Raw genomic sequence first — 9948 nt, 5'->3', positions numbered from 1 at the left:
TATAATCTCTCTATCCTAATTTGATCATCATCCAAGATTTTTAAGTTTTTTTCAAAATAATCATCATTTAACAAAGCTTCTCTTTGTTTCTTTGTGCAAATAGTACATGTGCACCGTGGAGTGCCCTGCATGTATATAACTGTATACATGCAACTAACCAAGACTAATTTTTATTGGTTTAACCTATGCAGCATTTAAAGTATGAATTAATTTTTGTTGGACATGATTCGCACGAACCGACATACCACCTTAATCGATGAGGATTAATTTTACTATGATAAATGTTTTAGTGCCTTTTTCTTAGGTAGTGATCAAACTGGGATGGAAATAATATCAGAAGTCATCAGTGTAATATTATATTTTAAAGTGAAGAAAATATTTGCTGTGTGAAAGATATTTCACTATCCTTTCCTTTGATGACTTATGCGACAAAACATATATGGAGTTGTAGTGCACCCTTCGATGTTGATAGCTTGTACCTTGACATATGCATCTAGACAAGTCAAAGCCTTATATATACTCCTTTTCTTCAAAATACCATACAAGTTTTCATGGTCTCCAACATAAAACTTTCACTTTTAATTTCTTTCGTAATAGTATTAACAGTTACTCCATGTGTCTGACAATATGAGGCGTATTATGTTTCTATACGGTCTCCAACATTATACTGTGACCAATACTATTTTTATAATATGTTATCAGCAACTAAAAAACTAACGTTGTATGAATATATTTTAAAATATAAATCAAGTGATACTACATGCATGAGACTAACATTCATATTTTTAGTTTAATTATTAGTCAAAAAAATAAATTTTGACTTTGCAGAAAACAAGAAATACACCTTATATTTCGAAACAGGGGGAGTATAAAATTGAACATCATATGAATGCAATTTCAAATACTATTGGCTCCTTTGGAACAAAATATTCCTTGAGGAATTTTAGAAGAAAAAAAATCAATTCTATAAAAAACTTTCATACGTGGTCATTTGGATAAAAGGAAAGTATCCTATGAAATTCCTTTAGATTGGCTCGAGACATAGAGATTTTGAAGGAATTCTAACGTGAACTTCAACCTATTGGAAAAGATCATTTGTGTCCATCTATCTTCTAGTTACTGTACATTTTTCTATGCTCCATCTAAACAATAATTCGTGAGAATTTTCTATGTTTTTTTTTTCAATCCACAAGACTTAAAGTACTAGAATACTTCAATTCTGTATTTTTTTTAAGTATATTGAGAATACTGCGTTTCAAAGGAACCCTAATTAATGATATCATATTCATGATACTCAACATATATAGTATTGTTACTTTAGTTATTAGTTAAAATTTACAATAATTTTTAGAAATATGGTCCTTATATTTTACAACAAAGGGAATACCCATTATTTTGCTTATGTGGATATACGAAAAGGGAGAAGAGAGACAAATAAGAGATGTCTCGACCACAAGATATACTAGAAAAAAGAGGTAGAGATGAATGGTATTAAATGATATATCGGCCTCTTTTTTTCGCTTATGCTTATATTTATCAGCCAAAATTTGAATTTTCAACCTTAAATTTGGAGCTGATTTTGAGGTTTTTTCAGCAAAGTTTATTTTTTCAGTCTTTACTTTTAAATCTCTAAGAACACATATATAAAAGTTTTATTCACAGATTATTTTTCATTTGTAAATATATCATTTCGCTTATTTCACGAATAAGCGAAACGATGGCTCCCTATTGTTCTTCTTGCCTATGCCCTTCGTGTACAGTGAAAATTTGAGCAATATCTTAATGATGTGAATAGCTAGAGCCAGTACATTGTTTCATGGTCGAACGTGCCTAGCAAGGTACGCACGTATACATTGTTTCATTAATCGATAGGGTTGTAAATGATAAAGCAACAGAGACACACATGTATACTTTCAAAACCTTTTCTTTTTCATCGAATATGCCTTTCTCCCTTTTGGCAAAGCAAAATTGTAATATGCAAAAGGCATAAATATATGTCCCCGTTAGCCCTGAGCCCGGCATGCTGCTTTCATGTGCGAGACCACAAACCCACGACACCACGAGGCACGAGCTACTGTAGAAAACCATGAGAAAAATTACCATCGATCCCGACGAATAATCACCCGGCTCACTGCTCACCAGTCACCACGGCACCACGCACGATATATCGTTACTCCAATTGTACACCTAGCAAGACTGCAATCGGTATGGTCGTACAGTGCTCCGTTGGGTGTTCCAACGAAACTGCTCGTACGGCACAATTAAAATTTACTCCACGAATGGAACTGCACCACATGGCAATGAGAGAGTGGGAGAAACACCCACTCCGAGGCGATTTTCTATTTACACGGACAGACACATCCTACATAAAAGCGTTTAGTGCACACTAAAATTAAAAATTTAGTTGAAATTAAAACGATATGACGGAAAAGTTGAAAGTTTGTGTGTAAAAAAGTTTTGATGTGATGGAAAAGTTAGAAGTTTGAAAAAAAACTTTAAAACTAAACACGGTGATACTAGTATCCTGCATCCAACTGCACACAGGTCCAAGCTTGGATGCTTGGCTTGGAAAAAGTACACCGGAGGTCCCTGAACTTGTCACCGAAATAAAAAAACGTCCTTGAACCGTAACACCACACACCCGAGGTCCCCTAACTTTACAAAACCGGACACCTGAGGTCCCTCGGTGGTTTTCAACCCGGTTTTGTCCGACGTGGCGGCTGAGTCAGCGTGGGACCCACGTGGGCCCCACATGTCATCCGGCCACGTCAGCCTCATCCCTCTCCCCCCTCTTCTCTCCCTTCCTCCTCCTCTCTCTCTCACTCTTGTCTCTGTCGGCGGGGGAGCAAGGCGGCAGCGGCGGGAAGCAAGGCGGCGGTGGCCTCCCCCGCCCGCCCTCTTCGCTCTGGGCTAAGGCCGCCGTGAGTCAAATCGGCGGAAACCCAAATCAAAGGCGGCGGCGACGCGTCGAGGAGGAGCTCGTGGTGGCAATGGCCGAGGACGTCGAGGCAGGCGGTGTTGTGCGCCTGGTCGCGGCGGAGCGGGCAGCGGAAGACCGCGGCGGGGTGGCCGCGGAGGGAGCAGCGGAACGACAAGGAAGAACTCGCCGCGGCGGCGGCGGCGAGGCGGTGGGAGGAGGAGAAGTTGGCGGTGGCGGCGGCGAGCTCGTGGAAGGCGCGCAAGAAGGAGAAGGCATCGGGATCGGCGACAGCAAGGAGGCGCGCGAGGAAGCGAGCGTAGATGGCGGCGGCGGTGGAGGGATAGGAAGGCGACGATCACCAGAAGAGCAACGGCGAGGCGGGAGCAAGCTGGGGAGAAGAACAGCGGCGGCCGGGGGAGAGTAGGAGGCGCGCGACGGCCGGCAGGGGGAGAGCGGATGGAGAGTGGCGGCGCTCGGCTGGCAGGGGAGATGCCGCCTCCTGTTCCCGCATCACCGCGCCGCCATGTCCTCCTCCCACGGGCCGCCGCCGCGGATAGGGAGTGGCAGCGCTCGGCCTCGTCGTCGGTGGCGCCTCCGGGTAGGGATGGGGCCGCCGTCGCCGCCATGCTCCCTGTCATGGATAGGGCCGCCTCTCCTACCTCGCCCCGCCGAGCTCCGGGCTGGCCACCGCCCTTCACCGCCGGTGTCCTCCTCTTCCTTCGCTGCCGCATCGACGGCGTGCCCCGCTGCTCCCTCCCGGCCGCCTCCGCGGCATCGTCCCTGCGAGTGTAAGCAGAGAGAGAGGAAGGAAAGAGAAATAGAGAAAGAGAAAGGGGGAAGAGAGAGGCTGACGTGGCCGGCTGACATATGGGGCCCACGTGGGTCCCAGCTGACTCAGCCGCCACGTCGGACAAAACCGGGTTGAAAACCGCCGAGGGACCTCCGGTGTCCGGTTTTGTAAAGTTAGGGGACCTCGGGTGTCTGGTATTACGGTTCAAGGACGTTTTCGTATCTCGGTGATAAGTCCAGGGACCTCTGGTGTACTTTTCCGCTTGGCTTGGGTGATCCGGTTACCGGCTGGAATTCATTATTCCCTAGACGAGCCGAACTTTCTCAGCAAGGAATTTCCCAGCTGCAACGCAAATGAAAAGATTTCTGTGCATTCGTTCATCCCGATTACTCACGTACCAAAAATTGAGGAAGTCTTGTTTCAAGAAAAAACAATTTGAGATGCCGATGATCCATAGAAGGAAGTTCAGTTAACTGGAGACTCATCTTTCTTTTCTCCGCGTGCAAAAAAACACGAAGAAACACCAGTTCAACATGGTCCCAGGCTCCCAGCCCATCGTTCCATTTGAGTTTTTCTTCTTGGGCTTCCCGGAGAGGTCTGAAATCCTCGTGGGCTTCCTCAAATTAGGCCTAGAGAATCACATGCTCGTCTCAACTATCTCTACTCAGGGTTTACGATTCCGAGATGGCCTTCCGTTTCGGGCTCTATCGGAATAACGGTTTTCATAAAATTAAGTGGAAAGCCGGTAGATTCTGAACAAATTTTATAAACTAATTTTTTTTGCGGGGTTATAAACTAAAATTTGAATATAAATTCCCTGAGTTTACCAATAAGTTCGTGAAAAACTGGTCGGCCTTAACAAAATTCCGAGCGAAATCATCGAAATGTCAATCGGTAACTTGAAAAGAGGTAAACTGAAAGTGCTTTCCTTTTTTTAATTTGTTATTCTTTTCTTTCCTACTGTAAATTTTAGTAAATACACGAAATACATTAATTTTTTTGAAAATTTATATCCCAATAGATTCTATGAGTATTATACTATTTATAATATTTTATTTATTTATTTTCCTTTTTTATCAATTGAAATTTGAATTTGGATGAAACTCGTCGAAATATCATACGGGTTCTATTTTCGAGCCTCGTTGAAACCTCGAAATTTCGTGGAATTCAACCAGTTTTCGTCGGAATTGTGAACCCCATCTCTACTACTCCCTCCATCTCAATTTGATCATATATTTACGAACAACATCAACATCAAGACTAGAAAACATCATTACTTCTGAAAATACGCCTTATCGATTTAAGGTGTTGTATTATACATGCAAATGGGCATGCAAATATGCAATTGAATACATGCGAGGCATGCAGCAATCGGGGTAGTTAAATATTAGGGCGATCTGCTCGCACCAGAGAATTTTGGATGGTGTGGACGCACGCGTGTCTATCCACGTCCCCCACGCGCTGGAAGGCTGGTGTTTTTCGGGCGCTCTCCTTACTCGTCCGCAGCGTCGTCCGATCAGCATCTCGTGACCAGAGAGCGCTGGAGCTGGTAAGTTTGCAAAAAAAAAAAACCCTCCCTTACCTTGATAATCTTTCTTAAGTCCCTCAATGTAAGTTCGTTGTCTTATGTATTCTTATGTAAAGGCCCTCGGGCGCTCTCCTTACTCGTCCGCAGCGCCGTCCGATCAGCATCTCGCGACCAGAGAGCGCTGGAGCTGGTAAGTTTGCAAAAAAAAACCCTCCCTTACCTTGATAATCTTTCTTAAGTTCCTCAATGTAAGTTCGTTGTCTTATGTATTCTTATGTAAAGGCCCTCAAGATATATCTTACGTGAAAGAGACAACATTTCAAGTATAGGACAGCGCTCTGAAAAAGAGAAAGTAAGGGAGTTTTCTGAAAAAAAAGAACACCCAATCCCCCGAAACCCTAGCCACTACTGTTCCCCAATCCCTTCTCTTCCTTTCCCTTGTCCTTGCGCCGCCGCCGCTTTTCCTTCCCTCCCCCGCTTCTCCTCGCCGGCGACGACGACTTGCCCCTCGAGCTCTCCCCTATCCTGCCCATCTCCTGGCGCTCCCTCCCTCCCTTCGCTTGCATCCTCACGCCATCGTCGGCCCCGCCTTCCCCTTCTCATCTGTTCCCAGCGATGGCATGGGGATCAATCTGCTGACCCAGGCCCTTCTCTTCTAGCAGGGGGAGTGGACCATGCGGAGCTAGCTTTGGGGGCACTGTGATAGAGATCGATGGTGTGGCTGTGTGGTGATCGATCTGTTGGCCCATCGCCTGATTTTGGGTAGGTGCACTCAAGCTCAACATGAAGTTCTCAATCCGGTGCGTTGCGCTCGAGGTCGGCATAGCCGCCGCCGCCGCCTCTCTCCCTCCTAGCTCTCCCTTACGTGCGACTCTTGGGCTCCCTTCCTCCCCTTGCATTCTCACGCTACCGTTGACTCATCTATCTTCTTCTCTGGGTGATGATGCATCAGGAGAAGGTGAGGGGCTGAGTGGAGACCAGAGACAGCGCAACCACTCGATCCGGTGGGATGGAGCCTGACCTCGACTTTGGTTCAAGTTGGTGGCGTGCGGCTCTGCAATTTGAATTGCGTTCGATGTTCTACCTCCAGCGTTGATGGTAATCCCAGGCACCTTGAGGGCTTGAGGTCGATATGGCACAATTTTGCTACTGGGGAAGAAGATGTGTTGTTGCAATGGCCAAATAATCACCTCCTTTATGCTCGATCCACTCATGATCTTCCTCCCATTCTCTGTCTGCGCCTGCAGTGCTGCTTTTTCCATGAGAGTACAGCCTCTTCATTCTTCTCAGCGACTTGCTCTGGTCAGCACCTGGTACTAATTGTTTGCCACCATGTCAGATTGCTAGCATCTAAAGATGCAGTTTTGCATCCATATTGCAATTACAAGGGATTTCATACACAAGTACTGCTTTGCTGAAGGATTCTGCGTTTCAGTGCAGTAGTGGGATGAATCAGTGGAAAGTGAATTAATTGTTATTTACTCTTTTACTTATTACACAGTTATTTTGTGAGTTTACATGATGCTTCTTTGAAATGAAAAATCTCCAAGAATCTGACAAAGCTAGAAACTCAGGTAAGTTTGACAAATGTCACTATATTGTTTTGATTTTGCACATGATTGTGTGATGAAGTTCGCTTTGTCAGTTAATTTGTACCCACCGAAGGTTCCATATCAGATCCCACATGTCTGAATGCTCATTTCTACTATAACCTTCCATTCCCAAATTCTTTGTTTCTTTACATACATGAGCACTCCTTAATTTGTTGACAAATCAAGTTTGCTTCATAAATGTAATATTGGTATCGGCAAGTAACAACAAATCTGAAACTATTATTTGCTTTGGAGGTAAACATGTTCTATACATATAATTGGGTTGCGTGCTTTTTTTTATAGGGCATTGTTAGCAACTTACCATATAACAGGACTGTCAGATTTTTTATGTGTAGCTTGTTCTTCGCTTTGTACATGTCCATTTTGGTAAATGGTGTACGATTTTTTTTCTGGACTTATGTTCTTCAAGCATTGTAGAGTTGCAGTCTTATTAGTCATCTACTACTGTAGCCTTATCTATAATGTGCATTTTGGAAGTGACGTTTCAGATTTTGGTATTAACTATAAAGACTGAGAACCCATGCCACATACTTTGTAGAACTCCCATGTGTATTGGAGTAATGTGATTAGTTATCCAAAACATTATTGTTCATCAGAAATGATTTCAGTAATGTATTAGTTGGGCATATGACTTTTCTAAAGAGTGTCTTATCTAACCAACTAGCTTTTCTGTCGCCTCATAAAAAACATTTAGTTAATCAGAGACTATTTTAGGGGGGAGCTGTCCTACAAATGAATTTCTGCTTCATTAACATAAGCAGATGTTTCTTGATATCTATGCTTTTAGGTGCATGGTCTGCAACATATAATATATCATTGCCACATAATGGTACTTAATTAGCTCTTTTTTACAAAACCGAATGATTAGGTCCATTTGTATATAGACTTTTATATATATATATATATATATATATATATATATATATATATATTGTTGCTTGCTCTTTTAAGTAGGATAAGTTAACATGGATTTTGGACTAACTTATTAGGTGATTTTATCTTGCAGAATTCAAGCTCTATTTTTGGTCCTCACGTGATGGCAGGGTTCGAGTTGTATAGCGGTTTCTGTTAGAATGAATACATTAAGAACATGTTTACTAAGATAAATCCATTGTTAAAGTTGTAACATTTCTTACCGACGATATGTAATTTAAAGTGATTATAGAATCTATCGATTGTGCTTATGGCTATCTGTGTACTTGATCTAAGTCTAAATGGGATATTAAAAAAATATGATGATTTGATATAATTTTTTTCAATATTTGAATGACAGTGAAGTTATATACAATTACAGATATGATAACATGCTTTAAATAATCCCAGTAGAACTTTGCAAAGCCTACTTGCCCGTTGTAATGTGATTTTCGTTGTCCATAATACTGGTCTCAGCAGTTCTCGCAAAGTCCTATTATTTGCTCTGATTTGAGTACTATTCAATGTTTTTGTAAATGCTCCTAAGCTACATAGCTCTTAACGAACATTAGGGCGCCGCGAAGCGCGTCTAAAGTCCTAGTGCCATTTACTCCTGCACAGATAAAAGAACAAACATGCAACGATGACATTAACTTTGCACAAATACTTTTACGCAAATAAACGAATAGATAACACTTAGATAATGATCAATTTGGGAAAACCTCAAAAATAATCTAGGGATGATCAATTTGGGATGGAAGGACCGAGGGAGTACCTTAAAAGAGAAGTCATCCTTCTTTCCACCGCTCCCCTCGCGTGCATCGTATGTCGAAATAAAGTAGTGAGAGAAAAAGGAGAAAATCACAGGAAACCAAAATTAGTGGTTGCACATTGAAAAAAAAACCACAATGCTCTGAAAAAAAAAAGAGAAAGAAAATCCGCTAGAGTAAAACTAAAAAGACAGTAGTTGATTAAAAAGGTATTGCTTTATAATGTATGGGCTTGTTTCAATGCAAGGTATATTATAATACAAATCAGAATTGTTAACCTTCATTCGATATAAATTTAAGTAAGATTTTCATCAAATTTTGGACCGTCAAAATCACTTTGAGATTTGTGACGGCATCCCTCTCCTCCAGCTCTAGTGCGGCTAGGACGGGCCCAACTAATTAGGGTTCAAGGTTACAGTCATGGTAAAGGAGGGGTTGGGCTGGGAAAAATGAAGGGTTTTTCCTGAGCTTAAAATGATGACTGTGAGTAATGAAGGGCGTGTCTTAGGTGAGGAGGGAGAAGAGAGCAGAGGGACGGTCAGTAGGAATACAAGTGGGGCGGGCGAGCGGGTTTTTTTTAGCATGTTTATTTCACTTCTAGTTTATTTTTCCTTCTAAATTTTATACTATCATATGAAAAATAAACTAGCAAGCAGGTTTGTATGCGGGTAGTAGGACTATCCACTTACATCTCTAACGGTCAGTGGGTCTCGCCGGCATTAGCGAGGTTGAGAAGCGGCGCGTGGGGTTGGTGCGGGAAGGATGGTGTGCTGGCGAACTTGGTCTGCTCGAGCAAGTTACGGTGGAGAAGAAGAAAGATGGAGATGGTTTAATGTTTACGCACGAATCTAAATGTTCTTCTAACCGTCAAAAAATAACTGAAATCAAAATGGGCTTTTTTTTTTCAAGTTTTACGTAGGCTCTCCTAATAAAAATCGTGTGCTAATCAAACACTGAAAACACGAGGCAATGCAAGATGCAAACTATGCAAGTGCAATCACGCACGTATGTCCTATGGATTATGGATACATACAGGTCAGGAATCATGATAGGTGGGAGGCTGCGGTTGGATGCGTACAGATCAGTCGGCTAAAGGACGAAAGATTTGCTAATGGGACAGTGTCAAGCAAAGCAGCGGTGCTCCACACGTAAGCACCCTGGCCACCTGATAGGACGTCTGAACGGCCGCCTCGTGGGTACCCGTTGGCTGGGGAGTCCTAAACTCAAAACTGTTGTTATGGTAAGGATAAGGGGATAACGAGTCTAGAACACTGCAATCCAGATATCACAAATGTTCAGAAACAGTAAACACAGAGGAGGCTGTCTGGTCTGTGTGGTGGCTGCCTACCTTTATGCTCATCTGATTATAGATTCTTTTTTGTTTCTCAAGTTGTTAGTCCTAGGCCTACAAGGCC

At 42.7% G+C, this 9948-nt stretch overlaps 1 long non-coding RNA gene across 1 annotated transcript; it reads left to right on the top strand.

Moving 5' to 3' along the window:
- Positions 1-5534: 5534 nt before the first annotated feature.
- On the top strand, positions 5535-8040 carry LOC127768846 (uncharacterized). Its single transcript, XR_008016625.1, has 2 exons — positions 5535-6812; positions 7858-8040. It is a non-coding gene; the product is annotated as an uncharacterized LOC127768846 (long non-coding RNA).
- The last annotated feature ends 1908 nt before the right edge of the window (positions 8041-9948 follow it).

The sequence above is a fragment of the Oryza glaberrima genome, chromosome 3 (genome assembly GCF_000147395.1).
Source record: "Oryza glaberrima chromosome 3, OglaRS2, whole genome shotgun sequence".
NCBI lineage: Eukaryota > Viridiplantae > Streptophyta > Magnoliopsida > Poales > Poaceae > Oryza > Oryza glaberrima.
This window is presented reverse-complemented; position numbering and strand designations above follow the sequence as displayed.